We start from the raw sequence: 14,978 nt of genomic DNA on the forward strand, positions 1-14,978 counted from the left end.
AAGATGGGTCCATAGACTTATTTTCCTTTTCTAATTCCAAACATAATATATACATTTTGCATAAAAATTAAACAATACCAAAATTACCATTAAGAAAATGAAAGCCCCTCCATAATCCACTAACAAAATAACCACCTTTTTTCAGGTTTACTTCTATTCCATACATATACTAACATATTTATTATAATGATTTTTACAAAACTCATTGAATCAAAGTATTTTAAACTGTTTTTAAACTTGCTTTATTTCTCACTTAATACATATTGGACACGTCACTGTGTCAGTGTATATACCTCCACCAAATTTTTAACAAATGGTTGCACAGCATGCCAATAGTTGAGCCAGCCCACCACTGATGGGCTTTAAGATGGTTTTCCCTTTCCCCTCATGGCGCTGTGCTCCCTGCAAGTACTTTTTAGGAGCGATTCTTTTTTTTTTTTTTTTTTTTTTTGTCTGCATTGGGTCTTCGTTGCTGCGCGAGGGATTTCTCTAGTTGCAGTGGGCGGGGGCTGCTCTTCTTTGCGCTGCTCAGGCTTCTCATTGCAGTGGCGTCTCTTGCTGCAGAGCACGGGTTCTAGGCGTGTGGGCTTCAGTAGTTGCGGCACGTGGGCTCAGTAGTTGTGGCGCATGGGCTTAGTTGCCCCGCGGCATGTGGGATCTTCCTGGACCAGGGATCAAACCCGTGTCCCCTGCATTGGCAGGCGGATTCTTAACCACTGCGCCACCAGTGAAGTCCTTAGGAGAGATTCTTAAATGTGCAGTTCCTGGGATGAGAGAGAGGCTCATTTGAAATGGCTGATGTTGCTGCACTGCCCTCCACAGGCTGCACTGTCTGTCTGGTCGGTATATCCACCCATGGTGAGGGCAGGTTCCTGGTGGGTTTAGCCAAAACCTCTCTTGAGGTGAGGGCTTAACCTCCCAAATCTTGGAACTTGCCTGAACTGGTCATTTCTGGAGGTTTCAGCAGCTCACTAAGGACTTCATGAGAGGGTGAAAAGGAAGCTTGTTTGTTCAGTTCAGAGGTGTCAATAGCAAGAGAAAGGACTTCATAACCTTTCCAAGAACAGGGGTGATTACAAAGTGGCCTTACCTCCCAAGGGATCATGGTGGGGTGGAGGATGGAGCAGAGGAGCCAGTCAGAGGAGTGAGGAACTGGGTGGGGTTCTCTGGAAGAGAAACTGTGTCACTCCTAAGGGACCAGGGCGCTCCTGGGCACAAGTGCCTCAGGGACCAGCCCACTAACATTTTAAGCTCCAGCTGTCTGGAGGGGGGGTAGGGGTGGGTGTGGGCAGATCCGGTCCCTGGCGAAAACCACTCAGTTCCAAGAGAACATATAGCCTGACTGGTTCAAAGAGCCTCTGAGCTGGAGCAGCCCTGGAGGGCTTCCTGGAGGAAGAGGTTGGACGCTAGATGTGCCTTGGTAGGTGGTCAGGATTTGGACCCTCCCAGAAACCTGAGCAAAGGCATGTTTGTAGGAATGGTCAGTCTGCTCAGGGAACAGGAAGCAGCACGGATTGAGGGTGAGTTGTGGAAAGGCAGGAGGAGCTCTAGCTGGGGATGTGGCAGAAGCCAGTGTAGGGGTGAACCCTACAGCTCCCAGGAGAGGAATTTGTTCTGGGGTCCTAGACTGTCCTTCTGACCTCTGGGTCCCTGGAAACTCTGGCTTAAGAGTCTGGACATGTCCTCCAGGGCTCCTGGAGGCCTATCAAAGGCTCACTTCCCAGGGCAGCGAATTCAGACCTAGGGCGGCGGTTAGCGCCGGGCAGCGCGGTCTCCTGGACACCAGGAGGCGCCATCCCCTGCCGCGCGGGTCCGGGGCTGCTCCGCCCGGGGACCGCTGCATTTTCCGCAGTGCTGCTAGCTCCCTGGTGTTCCCCCCGGGCGAGGGGCCCACCACTCCCACACCTTCACCTTTGCCTCTTTTTCCTTCCCCATCCCCAACCGGGGGCTCTTTCCCCTCGTGCCACCAGGCAGATGGGGAAGTAGGGGTGCGAGGAGGAGGGTTTGAGCCAGGCCTGGGGGGCGAGTCATGGAGGGTCGGAGGGACTGGAGGAGACCGCGCCTGGGTTTCCTCCATTCGCCCTCCCTCTTCCCCTTCCTCCGCCCTTTCCTCGTCCTCCCGACTCCACCCAAGTCCTGCTCTGTCTCCCGTGCCCTCCTTCTTTTCCTCATTCTTCCACCATGATCTTTGGTACCAACCCAATTTTTACGGGAGTTGGTCCTCCATGTGTAAGCTCATTAAGGAAAAGATGCAAAATTCATAAATATTTGAAGGAAAAAAAAAATCCAGGGCTTCCCTGGTGGCGCAGTGGTTGAGAATCTGCCTGCCAATGCAGGGGACACGGGTTCGAGCCCTGGTCTGGGAAGATCCCACATGCCGCGGAGCAACAAGGCTCGTGAGCCACAACTACTGAGCCTGCGCGTCTGGAGCCTGTGCTCCGCAACTAGAGAGGCCGCGATAGTGAGAGGCCCGCGCACCGCAATGAAGAGTGGCCCCCGCTCGCCGCAACTGGAGAAAGCCCTCGCACAGAAACGAAGACCCAACACAGCCAAAAATAAATAAAGTAAAATAAATTAATTAAAAAAAATACCTAGCTCCATCATTTAAAAAAAAAAAAAAAATCCATTGCTCCCCCGCCAGGTGCCTGTCGGCCCTGCTAGCTCAGCGCCCCGCCCCCGCCCGCTTGCGAGCCCAGGCGGAGAGTCCCCTGAGGCGGGCGCGGAGGCCCTGGGCGGGGTAGGGGCCGCGGCCTTCCCAACCCACGTCCGCGCGTCGCCGAGTCACGCCCCGGCCAGCGTCGCCGCGGGCGGAATAGAGGACGGAGGATTGAGGCGGCCTCCGCGTGTTTGTCCAGTGCCCGCCCCCGCCGCCGCCGGCCCTAATCTCCGATACACTTGCGAGTTGGCTTCCTGCCCCGGGGCCCCCACTCCCCGAGCAAACAGGGCGGGCGCGGCGCTGCATCCGAAATGTGGCATTTGAGCAGCGCAGCGGACGAAATCCGGAGCTCGGCCGCTCGGCTGTAATTGCCCTTCCCCGCCCTAATCCTCCGGCCCGGCCCCGCCCGCCGGCTGCGGCCCATTGATTGTTAGCGCAGGAGCCGGGGTCTCGGCCCAGCTCCGGGAGGGGCGCCCCACCCCCTACCCGGGGCCTAGGAGGCAGTCCGGACCCACCTACCCGTCCCCCATGTCCTGTCCCTAGCGCCCCTCTCTAGCCGAGGTCACTCCGGACTTGGAGGTGGAGAATGTCCTTGGAAAGGGCATGGAGGTTGCCAGGGGAAAATGGGGGGGAGGAGCGAAGAGGGGAATACCCGCAAACTTGCCCCGGCCTGCCAGGCTGAGGGAGGTGAGATCCCAGATCGCGCCGGCCTTTGTTAGGTGAGGCAGGGGGTGCAGAGGACCCACAGGGGCCTGGCTGGGCTTGATCCCCTGAGAGCCCACTATGGAGCTGGGGGTTGAGAGGCCCCTGTGTGCCCCAAACCACCCCGTAGGCCCCAGTGCTTCTGCAGTGGCGGGGACCCACTTCCTGGCGTCTGCCAGAGTGGCCTGAATCTCACTGCAACCGCATTCAGTCATTCTTCACTGAATATGGGGTGCAGAGTGCCAAGTGCTCCAAGCTGGGAAATAGACATGGTCTCTTCTACAAGTTCTTAATGAGAGAGGTCAGTGCCAGGGGAAGAGAGAAATAGCGTGATATGGGAGCCTTTGGGGGCAAACCCACTGAGGCCAAGTGATGGCGTTACAGGGACAAGACTCTGTTCCTCGCTGGGGTGAGTTTTCTTTCTTCCCAGCCTCCCATCCAGGCCCCCACAGTGCACCCCTTCCCCTCTCAGCACAGCCACCGCAGGCCAGGGAAACTGAACCTTGGCCTTCTGAGCGACCTCCCTGGGCCTAGGCCCACAGTTCAAAGCTTGGCTTCTCTGTGCGGTGGCAAGCCTCGGCGCTGTGGTGGTGGTAGTGGGGGGGGGTTGGTGGGCAGGGAGCAGGGGCCTTCTCTGACACCCTGAGGCCTCGGGAAGGAAAGCTAGGGCTGGGGCCAGAGGCTGGGCCAGGGTAAGTGGAGGTCTATGGAAACGGAGCACAAAAACAGAGATATAGGAGAGAAATCAGGCTGCGAGGACTTGATAGCAAACTAGAGGCTCATGCCTAGGTGCCTCCCCTTAATGCCCTTGAACGGGGCTAGGATGAGGGTGAGGCAAGTGAGGCACCACTGAGGGCACAAATTTAAGGAGGCACTCCCTTTCAAGGTCGTACACTCCTGAGAGGGAGTGTCTCCTTGCTTCACCCTAGTCCCAGGCCTGCCCTCATTGCCCTAAGTGAGCCCTCCCCTGTACAAAGGTGGCCCCAGTCACTGCCCATTACCTGCCGATTTGCCTCATAGCCTGACACCACCTTGGTATCATCCTTACTATTCACTTGGTTCGTACTGACAGTCTCTCAGCTGGGACAGAAGCAGCAGGAGGCAGGGACCTCATTCCTCAAAGCACTAGGTAGGCAGTAGGTGCTGAATAAATAAATAGCTGATGGATGAATAAATGACTGTATCTCCTACCCTCCTTGCCCCCAAGTCTGAATTCTTCCCTCTGGACATGGCCAGCTGCAGTGGCCACCCCGGGGTTTCTTGTTTTACCTCGAACCCCGTTTAATCCTCAGGCCCTCTGCCTGAGAGTGAATTTGCACAATTGGTGTGTGTTTGTTCTTACATCCTCTGATACTAAGCCCTGCTTCTCTCTCCAGCCTGACGCTGACTCTCTGAGGACAGGGACCAAGCCTGGCCTGGAATTCCTTATCTGCCCTGCAGCACCCAGGCCAGGGTGGCCCTCAACATATGCTGTATGATGAACAGCCGGGGCCCTAACGCCCATCTGAAGACTTTGTACAAGTCCTCCTACTGCCTTATTTCTTGTTGTGGAGAGGGTGATCCAGGTCACATGTCTCTGCAGTGACAGAACTGAGCTAAAGCCAGAGTCCTGCATCCCAGAAGCAGTGGAATTTCCTCCTCCTGTTTTGTAATTTCATCAGGCAAATTATGAAGGTACAAGGCTCTCCACCTCATGCATTTAGGTACGGCCTACTGGGGGCTTCTCAGCTTTCTCATATCATCCAGGTGCATGGCCACCAACTGTGATAAATGTGACAGAGCACGTGTGAGCAGGTGGGCTTGTATATAGTATCTGTTGGGTGTGTGTGTGTGTGTGTGTGTGCCTGGGAAAGTGTGAGGGTGTATATGGCTTCTGGATATGAGCATAGGTTGGTGGGGGGGTGTTGGCTGTGTGTGTGTGTGTCTGTTGAGTGTGGGTGTGTGCGTAGTATCTCTTGGGTTGTGTCTATGTGTTGGTAGTGTTTGCTAAGGGTGAGGGCAAGTGTTGTCTGTGGGGTGGGGTGTGTCTGCGGAGTGTGTGCTGTGCTGGCTGGGATGTATGTATGTGATGTCTGCTCTGTGTGCATGATGGCTAGAGTGCCTATAGGCTGTTTCATGATACTGCCTTCCAGAAGCCTCTGTGCAAAATGCCTGATGATATCCCCTAACCAATGACCCTGTGCCTGGCCAGAGGCTGCTGCCCCTAGGCCTAGGCTGGCTAGGGAGCCATGCACGGAGGGTCTGGGGAGTCCAGTGTCTCAGGAGGTCAGGAAGCTGAGAGACAGCAGTAACTACTGTGACCAGAGGCATGGAGACCCAGGCAGGGACAGGTGCTGGCTGCAATAAGTGGACAGAGGCCAGTGCCTGCAGGCCTCGAATCCTGTTGAGTACAGATGGCAAGGCCCCACACACCACACAGATCCAGGATGGGGGAGGGGAGTGGACACATCAATCTGGGTCTCCATCCAGCCAACACATTCAGACTTAGGACAATTCAGAAGAAGAGCCCTGGGAGAAGGCTGAGCTCAGATAGTTAGGGCAGGTGGGGCAGAGAAGTGAGTCAGCTCTGAGCACTAAGGAAGCAGGGTCTGGATCTCAGCCCCACTGCCGACCTGACCAGTGCCCTTGTACAAAGTACAATCTGCCCAAGTGCACGTGGGACCTTGGCCTGGGAACCTGCAACTTCTGCTTACTCCGGGGTAGAGAAGAAGAGGATGGCTTTCTCAGGCTTTGAAGGAGGTGGAAGGCCTGGCTGGCTGAGGAGGGGATGGCTTTGGGGCAGGATAGCTGGAGGCCTGTTGGCTGGGCATACTGACTCCTGGGTCCTGGGCTGACCTTCACAGGGAAGGCAAGGCAGAAGGCACCAGCAATCCAGAACCTCTCCACTCCACAGAGCGCAAGAATGGCCACTCATTGCCCACGGAAGAGCTAAGACAGGGAATGGATGACAAAAAAGTAGACGGAGGGCTGACCAAAAAGGGCATCCAGAAAGGAGTTTGATAGAGGAGAGGAGAGAAGCCTCCCAAACAGTAATAAGAGTCACCAAGATGACCCACTCACTGGATTTGCAAGCTCCGACTGCTAACTTCTGTCCTCAGTTTTGTCATCTGGTTTTGGGGGTTGAACTAAAACAATTTTAAGGTTCATTTCCCTGTGACTCTAACCACAGAGAAATGGCCTGGCCTCGGCCTGACCCAGTGACGGCTCACACCAGCTCCTGCCCTCAGTCACGGGGAGGCTGGGAGAGTGTGTGCCGCTCAGTGGAGTGGAAACCCAGCCCGGGGCCCAGATCTCGCTGTCTGGAACACCATGCTCACAAGTGAACAAAGACTTGAAAGGACAGTTACAAACTTTTAGCTCCAAGGAGGGCTGTGTCTTTCTAACTCAATTCTAGAATCAAATTTGGAGCTCACATCTTTAAGACTTCCAGGGCTGAGGTTCTGGGAAAGTCCAGCCAAACTCTAGAGCTGATGTGAGTAACCTGCGACCATTTCTTTGGTCACTGGGGCCTTTAGGACAGAGAAGGGCAAGAGGCAGAGAACACCAGACCTTTGGAGCTCGGGAGAATGTGGTGGAGGAGGGGGGAGCCGGCTGCCTCAGCACTGAAGAGGGAGGGGGGAGTGGTGAGCGAGATTTTCCATCCCTTCAGTGAAACAAAAAAAAAAAATTATTTCTCCTATTTCCTTGGCTGAGATTAATGATAAACTGTCTATCCCCTAAAAGAAAATGATAAAGACTCTAATTTTACTTGGAGGCTCAGAAATGCCATTTCTACGCAAAACAGGGAGCCCATAATCAGACTTGAGCGGGGCAGAGCTTTGATAGAAAATGTTTTCCTCTCTCCCTCTATTTCTTCCCCTCCTTTCCCTGCGAACCAAGATGCCCGACAGCTAAGAACAATGCTCAATAAAGTGAAATAATATTTTAGTCAAAATAGGCCGAGACTGCTCCCAGCCAACTGTAAATTAGCATTTTGAGGGCAAATATGCAGACAATTTGAGATAATGAAGCCTGATTATTCAATCCAATGAATGTTAACTAGGGAGCAGAGGCTCCTCTGCCTTATCTCACTCTCTTCAATTTATTTTTTTAATCGTTTCACATTTGAACTCTTTGTTTCTGTTTTATGTGCGCCCTCCCTCCCTCTGTCTCTGTCTCTCTCTCTCACACACACACACACACACACACACACACACACACACACACACTCGGTCTCCCTCCCTTCTCTCCCCACTCCACTCCCGCCCAGGCTGCAGAAGAGGACCATCGGAGATGGTCAGTCTGTCCACCCCGTCCAGCTGGCCTTCACGTTGGCTCAGCAAGCCCCGTGGAGCGCCCACCACGTGCATGGCTCTTTGTGGAGTTGGCAGGGGGTGGGGGACCAGCGTGCACTGAACAGTTGATACAGTCGCTGCTTCTCAGAGCTTAGAGCAGGGCTGGGTACAGGATATGGGAGAGTCACACGCACTTATAGAGGAATATACCGGGGGCATGTGAGGTGCAGGAATCCAAAACAACAGGAGGAATGCCTTTTAAGGCCTTCAGTCACCCTCCCTGAAAGTTCCATGGGGAGCCTCCACCCCGATCCCAAGGAATCATGGAAACCTTTCTTAGATTATTCTTCATTCCAGGCAGGACTAACTTCATAATTTGTGGGCCCAGTGCAAAGCGAAAATGCAGAGTCCCTTGTTAAAAAATTATTGAGAATTTCAAGGTAATGATGGCAGAGCACTAAACCACGCATGGGGACCTTCTTCTGAGCATGGGGCCTGGGCAACTGCACAGGCCATACATGTAGCTGGCCCTGGCTCCAGGAGCTCCTGGTGGAGGTAATTCAAGAAGGCTTTCTGGGGGAGGAATGAGGCCATTCTTAAGCAAGGAGAGCTGTTCCTGAGACCCTGGGGAGGGTCCCAGCTGACCAGGGCTAGCCCTGGGTGGGTGGAGGGGACAAGGCAGGAACCCCCAGCTCCTGAACAGCTGTCAGCACGGCTGTGTTTCCCCTTGGCAGTGCCTATTCTCCAGCCCAGAAATGATGTTTACTTGGTGGTGGAGCTAACAGCTCCCACCTGGGCAAGGCTGCCCCCATGCTCTGTTGCTCACCTGAGCCTCGGCTTCCGCCTTTGACCTTGGCCCTGCTCTTTCCCTCACCAGTGCCTTCCTCCCGTTCCTGCCCCTTTCCCCATGGGCTCCTGCCCACGCAGTGCCAGGCCCTGCAGCTCCCCTTTCCTCTGTGCTCAGCGAGTGTCCCTCATGGTGTGTGCAGCAGGCAGTCTCCTCCCGAGCATGGCCCACCCCTTCTCCACCCTTCCCCTAAGCATGCCCACTCCCTGCCAGACCTCCTGCTCGCTGCTGCACACATCCAGCACGCTCAGACACCTCAGCGCCTCTGCTCATGTGGCTTCCTCACCCGGAGGGTCTTCCTTCAGCCCCCTCCCACCTCCCATCTACTCTATTTCCGTCCCCTTCTTCATACCCAGCCAAAGAGCTTTGGTGTCAACCAACCCTGGTTCTATGCCCTATTTTGCCCTTTACCTGTGTGTGCTCTTGGGCAGGCTGCTTAACCTCTCTGAGCCTCAGTTTCCCTGTGAGTCAATGGGGATGTACTCAGCCCTGTCTTATGAGGTAGGTGGGAGGATGGAATGAGCTGTGCAGGGGGCTGGCCCTTGTGACTGTGTGAATATGTTAGCTTACCACTCTGGGAGGCCATAAGGTGAGCTGCCCTCTCAGAACCTCTGTGCCACTTGGAGTCCCCATCACACTATGTGGCCTGCGGTCTTGCACTGTCTCCTCCATCTGAGTTTCCCACAAGTGGGGTGGTGGACACTGAGAATGGGCTCCCTCAACCTCCCATGTCTCCTCCCTCCTTTTGCCTGGAGAGGCTGGAACACTAAAACCTGCATCTCCCCGTCTCCCTTGCAGCTAGGGCTCTAGAAGTGAATAGGATTCCACCAATCAATTACATTCATGACATTTGGAAGGTGGATGTGCGGCTGAGGCTTTTTTCTGTCTCTGGTTGTTTCTGGGTTTTTGTTTGTTTTCTACAGCAGCTTCACATGGTCCCTTCTCTAGCTTCTGCATGTCAAGAGGCAAAGACAGTGGTGACAATGTCAGTAGTGACTTGATTCTGGTTTCTCGATCTCTGTATTTTAGCTACAGTGGTTTTGAACCCATTCAAAAGATGAGACCAATAGACAGAGGTTGTAGTGCCACTGGGGTCAGTTTAGAATTCTTCTGGAAATCATTCCTGGGTGTTCTGTCTCAAATTTACTATTCTGGCTCTTCCAACAATTTGGAAAACACCTCATTCTCCGTACTAAATCTCTCCTTGGTTAAAATGTCCGAAGGGTTTTTCTACACAGAACCTTGACAGGCACAGGTGCAAACCAGGCCTTCTCTTTATCCTGCATACCCACAGCGCAGCAGCTACAGGGTCTCTGCCTCTCAGAGAAAGCCTCACCCTTCACACCTGCAGACCCAGCACCACATGGGCTTCATGTGCTGGTCATTGCCCGTTTGCACCTCCATTCACCTCCTGCCCTTCCCCTGCTCTGCCCCGTATGCAGGGAGCTGACCCTGCAAATTATGTTTCCCAAGCTGCTCTGTCCACTGGTTTCCTGCTGGGTTCAGCCAACGTGAGGCACTGGTGGGACGCTGGAGGGTGGGAGGAGGGAAAAGCCCAGAGTATTTCTCATCCTCTCTGCTTCCAGTGGCATCTATTCTGTGTAGCCAGCTTCTGCCAGACACCACCCTCCCCCAAATGGCTCCAGCTCCCAGCTGTTGGCCCCTCGGAGTTGTAGCTCTGACCTGGCAGCCCCAGCCTCTGGCTCTGGTCAATACCACCTCCTCCCCTGATGGTCCAGCTCCGGGGTCCTAGCAGCTTCCTGCAACAGTTCATCTTTCAGTTGCCTCGCCCTCCCCCGTTTTCATCACTTCCAACACTCCTGTAACTGGGTTCTCGAATTAAATCCTCTCTGTAGTGAGCTGTCTGGTGTGAGTGGCTTTTCCTGACTGTAACATTATTCCCCATACATGCCAGTAGTGGGGCTGAGGGCCCCGAGCCACATCTTCCCTCCTCAGGGACACAGCCTGTCTCTGGGGCCTGCCTGGCCAGCTTGTCCTGGTCCAGGCTGCAGAAGAATCTGGGCAGAGTCCTGCAGGCTCCCCTTCCCTAGCCGGGGAGTGGGGGCTGGGGGAGGAGCCAGGGTGAATGGCAGCTTTCGCCAACACCTCACTCTTCTTGACATGTTTACTCACAGGCTGTCTGGAAAGTGAGAATCCTCCCTAATGGATGTTTCGCCCAATTAAATAATTAACTCAGAGTGTAGCAAAGCATCTTCCAGTCCTGGAGGCTCCCCCATGCCAGGCCGCGGCTGCTGCCAGCCAGGGTCTGGCCAGAGCAGAGACTAGGGAGGCTGGTGGGCGGAGCCAGAGGTTGGAGAGGGGAGGGAGCCCCAGATGTTTCAGGGCCAGGGTAAGGGAGAGGAGTGCACTGGAGAGAGAAGGGAAGAGGAGTGTCTAGAAAAGGGAGGCTAAGGCTCATAGGAGAGGACAGCAGACAATAGGGTAAGGGACCTACAGGCAAGAGGCTAAGTACGCTGTGGTTCATTCATACTGTGGAATACCCCTCAGCCCTTAAAAGGCATGAGATAAATTTATATGTACAGACAGCAAAAGATCTCTATGATATCATAAGCGAAAAAAAATGCAGAGTTTAAGTACACACAGTTTAATTTAAGTAAAACAATGTGCACATGTGCACATATACCTGCCCATCTATGGAAGAGGGCCAGGGAAGTGCAGCACACTGTTCTGGGGTGACCTCTGTGTCTGGGAGTGAAGGGAGAAGAAGGCAAGGTTCTTGTTTTACTCGGCACTCCTGAAATGCTTGACTCTTACAACCAGAATGTATTCTTATATAACTTCTATAATTAAAACGAAAAGAATACTGTTAGGAAAAAAAACAAATAGCTATATTTTTAAAAAAATGGCACAGAGGAGGATGTAGGGGTTAGATAAATTGAAGAAAATAGATCCTTAATCCCAGGAAGTCTAGACTCTCGAATCAGTAGATTTGAGATTGAAAAAAATCATTTTGGCCTCATGTCATAGTGAGAAATAGGTTTTTAGCGGATCCCAGTACACACATGTATATATATCTGAAATTCCACAAAATGATATTTGCATTTAGTATATGTCATACACCATAGTATTTTCTATTCTTTTAAATTTTTCCCTTTAAAACTATTGGTTGTGATCCTCTAAATAGATTTCAAGCGTTAATGGCTTCCAAACTGCAGTTTGGAAAACACTGTCTAAACTGATGGGGATCCTGGGCCCTCTTAAGAAAGTCTTGGTTGTCAAGGGTCCCGCCAGGTCTGGAGAGGAAGGGAGGAGACTTTTCTGTTTCAAGTCCCTGAGGGAACTGGGAGAGATGTTCTTTGCCGGTATGACCACAGGGTGGCAGCGCTGGCTGCATTCACTACCAACCCAAGCGTCAGCCCAGAAGTTTATCTTTAAAACAGAATTGAACCATCACCTATGCTCACCCCCACCTCCCAAGGGGCCCCTGAATCGAAAGGCATTACAGGCAGGCCCCCATATAGAAAACAAAGCAAAAACTCAAGACACTCCACAGTGAGCGGCCCAGACTCCCCCTCCCCCCACTGGTGTAGCGAAGTCTTAAGAATGGAACCAAATCCCACCCAAGTTCAAAAGTGGTCTTAGGCAAGTTCCCTAACCTCTCTGTGTCTCAGTTTCTTCATCTGTAAAATGGGCATAGGTAATAATACCTCCTTCCCTCAAAGAGTTTCAAAGATCAAATGAGTTAATACATATAGAGCCCTAAGAACAGTGTCTGCAGTCAGTAAGTGTAAGCTATTATCACACTTCTTTCCCTCCGATTGCTCCCACTCTGGAGATGCGACTGGCGGGCAGGCAGCCCTTTAGTGGTCAAATAACTGCAGACATGAATGAAATCCAGGAGAGTCTATTTCCAGCCTTTCCCTTCGGCTGGGCAATGGGCTGGAGCAGTTGGTCGGGGTGAGGGGTGGTGGAGTGTGGCAGGCACCGATGAGGTTGATAAACCACGAGTTCCGCTCCCTTGTGACCCAGCCTGGGGGGCCTGGCCGCCGACCCCTGACTCCTCCCATCCCCCCGACCCAGGCAGGCCTATCTTGGCCAGCACTGCCCACCTCCCTCCCCTAGCCAGTGGGGCGGGAGACAGACACGCCCTGCAGACCTGGAATGAGTGTGTCAACCTAAGGTCGCTTGGCAAGGTGGGAGCAGCCCGCCACTGCCCTCCTGCGCAACTCTGCTCCTCCCCTCCACCAGGTGCAGCACTCTTGCACAAGCTCACCTCTCCCCAGGGCTTTCGTCCTCAGGTCAGCCTCCTTCCTCTCTTCTCTGATCCTGCTAAAAAGCATCCAGAATGCACTTGGCTCCCCAAAGCCCTTTCCCTGACCTGGGTTAAGCCAGGCCCATCTCAGCCATCACTGGCCAAGAGGCCAGCACCTTCAACTTCTTCATCTTTAGAAACCTGAAAAAAGCATTCAAAAGGGCTGTTTGTTTGTTTGTTTGTTTTAACTGTCTTAATGGAGACAAGCAACACAAGGGTGGAACAAAGAAGCACCAGAGAACTAGCCCCAGCATTTAAATTTGAATAAATTGAAAATTTTCTCTTTCTGGCATATAGTTTTATGGGTTTTGACAAATGCAAAGAGTCCTGTAACCGCCACCAAAATCAAGATATGGAACAGTCTATCACCTCCCCAAATTTCGTCCTCCCTCTTACTTTACTCAGCTTCTCCTCCACCCACCCCCTTGCAGCAACTCATTTGTTCTCCTTCCCCGTAGTTTACCTTTTCCAAAAATGTCATATAAATGGAATGCTAGAGTATGTAGCCTTTTAAGCCTGACTTCTTCACTCAGCATAGCTCATTTGAGGTTCAGTCATGTTATTGCATGTATGAATAGTTTGTTCCTTTTTATTGCTGAGTAGTATTCCATTGTATAAGTATGTCACAGTTTGCTTACCCATTACAGGTGACAGACATGTGAGTAGTTTCTAGTTTGGGGCTATAATAAAGCTGCTATATGTATGTTGGTGTACAGGTTTTTGTAAGAACATAAGTTTTCATTTCTCTTGAGTAAATACCTAGGAGTAGGGTTGCTAAGTCACAGGCAAGTTATTTCAAAGTAAAGAGAACAAATCTCCTTCCCAGTCCTCTAGCTCCCCGGGCAGCCTCCGTTACATTTTTCTTTGTATTTTTCCAAAGATGTGTGTGCGTGTGTGTGTGAGAGAGACACACACACACAGAGAAAACATATAATCTTTTTTTAAAAAATAGAAGTGATCAGATAATACACATATTTTGCTTTTGTTGCCTTTTTCACCTAATGGATCTTGAAGATTATACCCTCCTTATTCATATAGCTCTGTCTCATTCTTTTCTATGAGTACTGGATGTACCATACTTTACTTAACAACTCCGTATTGATGATTTCTGATTTTTTTTTTTAAATTACAATGTTGTAACAAACATCCTGTACAGGTTTTCCTTGCTGTCTGAAAGTAAAGTGTTCTTATGAAACCTTTTATAAGCTGAAATGGTGTAAAGTGAAGACGCATATACCTTAGGACACATCTTGCTAACAGATGCACAAAATAAATGGAGATAAAGCACAGATGCTCAGGGACCCAGTTCAGAGCTATGGCAGCTGATGCTGAGATGCTGAGAGTAGTTCCAGGGGAGGAGCTTGGTGGTGCCCCTCTTGCTGCTGAGGGTGCGAGCTGCCTCCAGGACAGCTCACTGCAAAACAAACGCAGAAGGCTATTTTCACTTTTCACCGTAAAAGGGGAACTCCTCTTCAAATTTCTTTTGGTTAGCAAAAACAGTTGCCAATGCCCCTCTTTCGTAAAATCGTAAGATCGAAGTGGCATGGGGTGAGCTTTTGAAAAGTGGGGGACACCTGTATATGCTTCTTGCGCTGTGGTTTGAGCACGACTACAGGATAACTCAAACGAGGAGTTCTTAAAAGAATAGTGTACATCCCGACTGCCAGTTGCCGCCTGCCTCCGCTCCTGCCTGGCCCATAGCAGTTTGGCCAGTGCCCCCAGCACACCAGTGAAATGGCTGTCACCAAGGCTACCACCGGCCCTTCACACTCATCCTCCTCGATTTCTCAGAGGCCGTCAGTGTTGCTGACACCACCCTTCTGTTTGAAACATTCCTTTCGGGGTTTCTGGTCTCTCTTGGGTTCCTTACCTGTCTGATGATCTCTTCCACATTTCTACTTCCTCCCCACAGCCCTTGCAGACATTCAGCATGATACACTCGGCTCTCTCCTGCGCCCCTTGCATCCCACCCCCATCTTCAGCTGCACTTGCTATCAGGCAGCTCCTGCTTTAAAGTCCACGGTTCTGAGCTCTGTTCTCAGCTCTAGTCAACTTCCTGCCCACATGGTGAGCCCAACATCCCAAACCTGACTCAGCATCTTGCTGCCCTCCGCAGCTGTTCCTCACTTGCCAGCCCTGGCTTTATTTATGCAGCTGTCATGCTTCTAGGAAACTGGGGGGCTTTGTGTCCCCTCACTCTCTCCTCCTACTAATTAGTCACCCAAA

At 52.1% G+C, this 14,978-nt stretch overlaps 1 long non-coding RNA gene across 1 annotated transcript; it reads right to left on the bottom strand.

Annotated features, from left to right (window-relative positions):
* Positions 1-392: 392 nt before the first annotated feature.
* On the bottom strand, positions 393-3,260 carry LOC309643414. The gene is made up of 3 exons (XR_014253728.1): positions 3,176-3,260; positions 1,091-1,166; positions 393-764 (listed from the first exon to the last, which is right to left on the bottom strand). It is a non-coding gene; the product is annotated as an uncharacterized lncRNA (long non-coding RNA).
* Positions 3,261-14,978: the final 11,718 nt, after the last annotated feature.

Source organism: Balaenoptera physalus (genome assembly GCF_965194825.1).
Source record: "Balaenoptera physalus genome assembly, chromosome: 15".
NCBI lineage: Eukaryota > Metazoa > Chordata > Mammalia > Artiodactyla > Balaenopteridae > Balaenoptera > Balaenoptera physalus.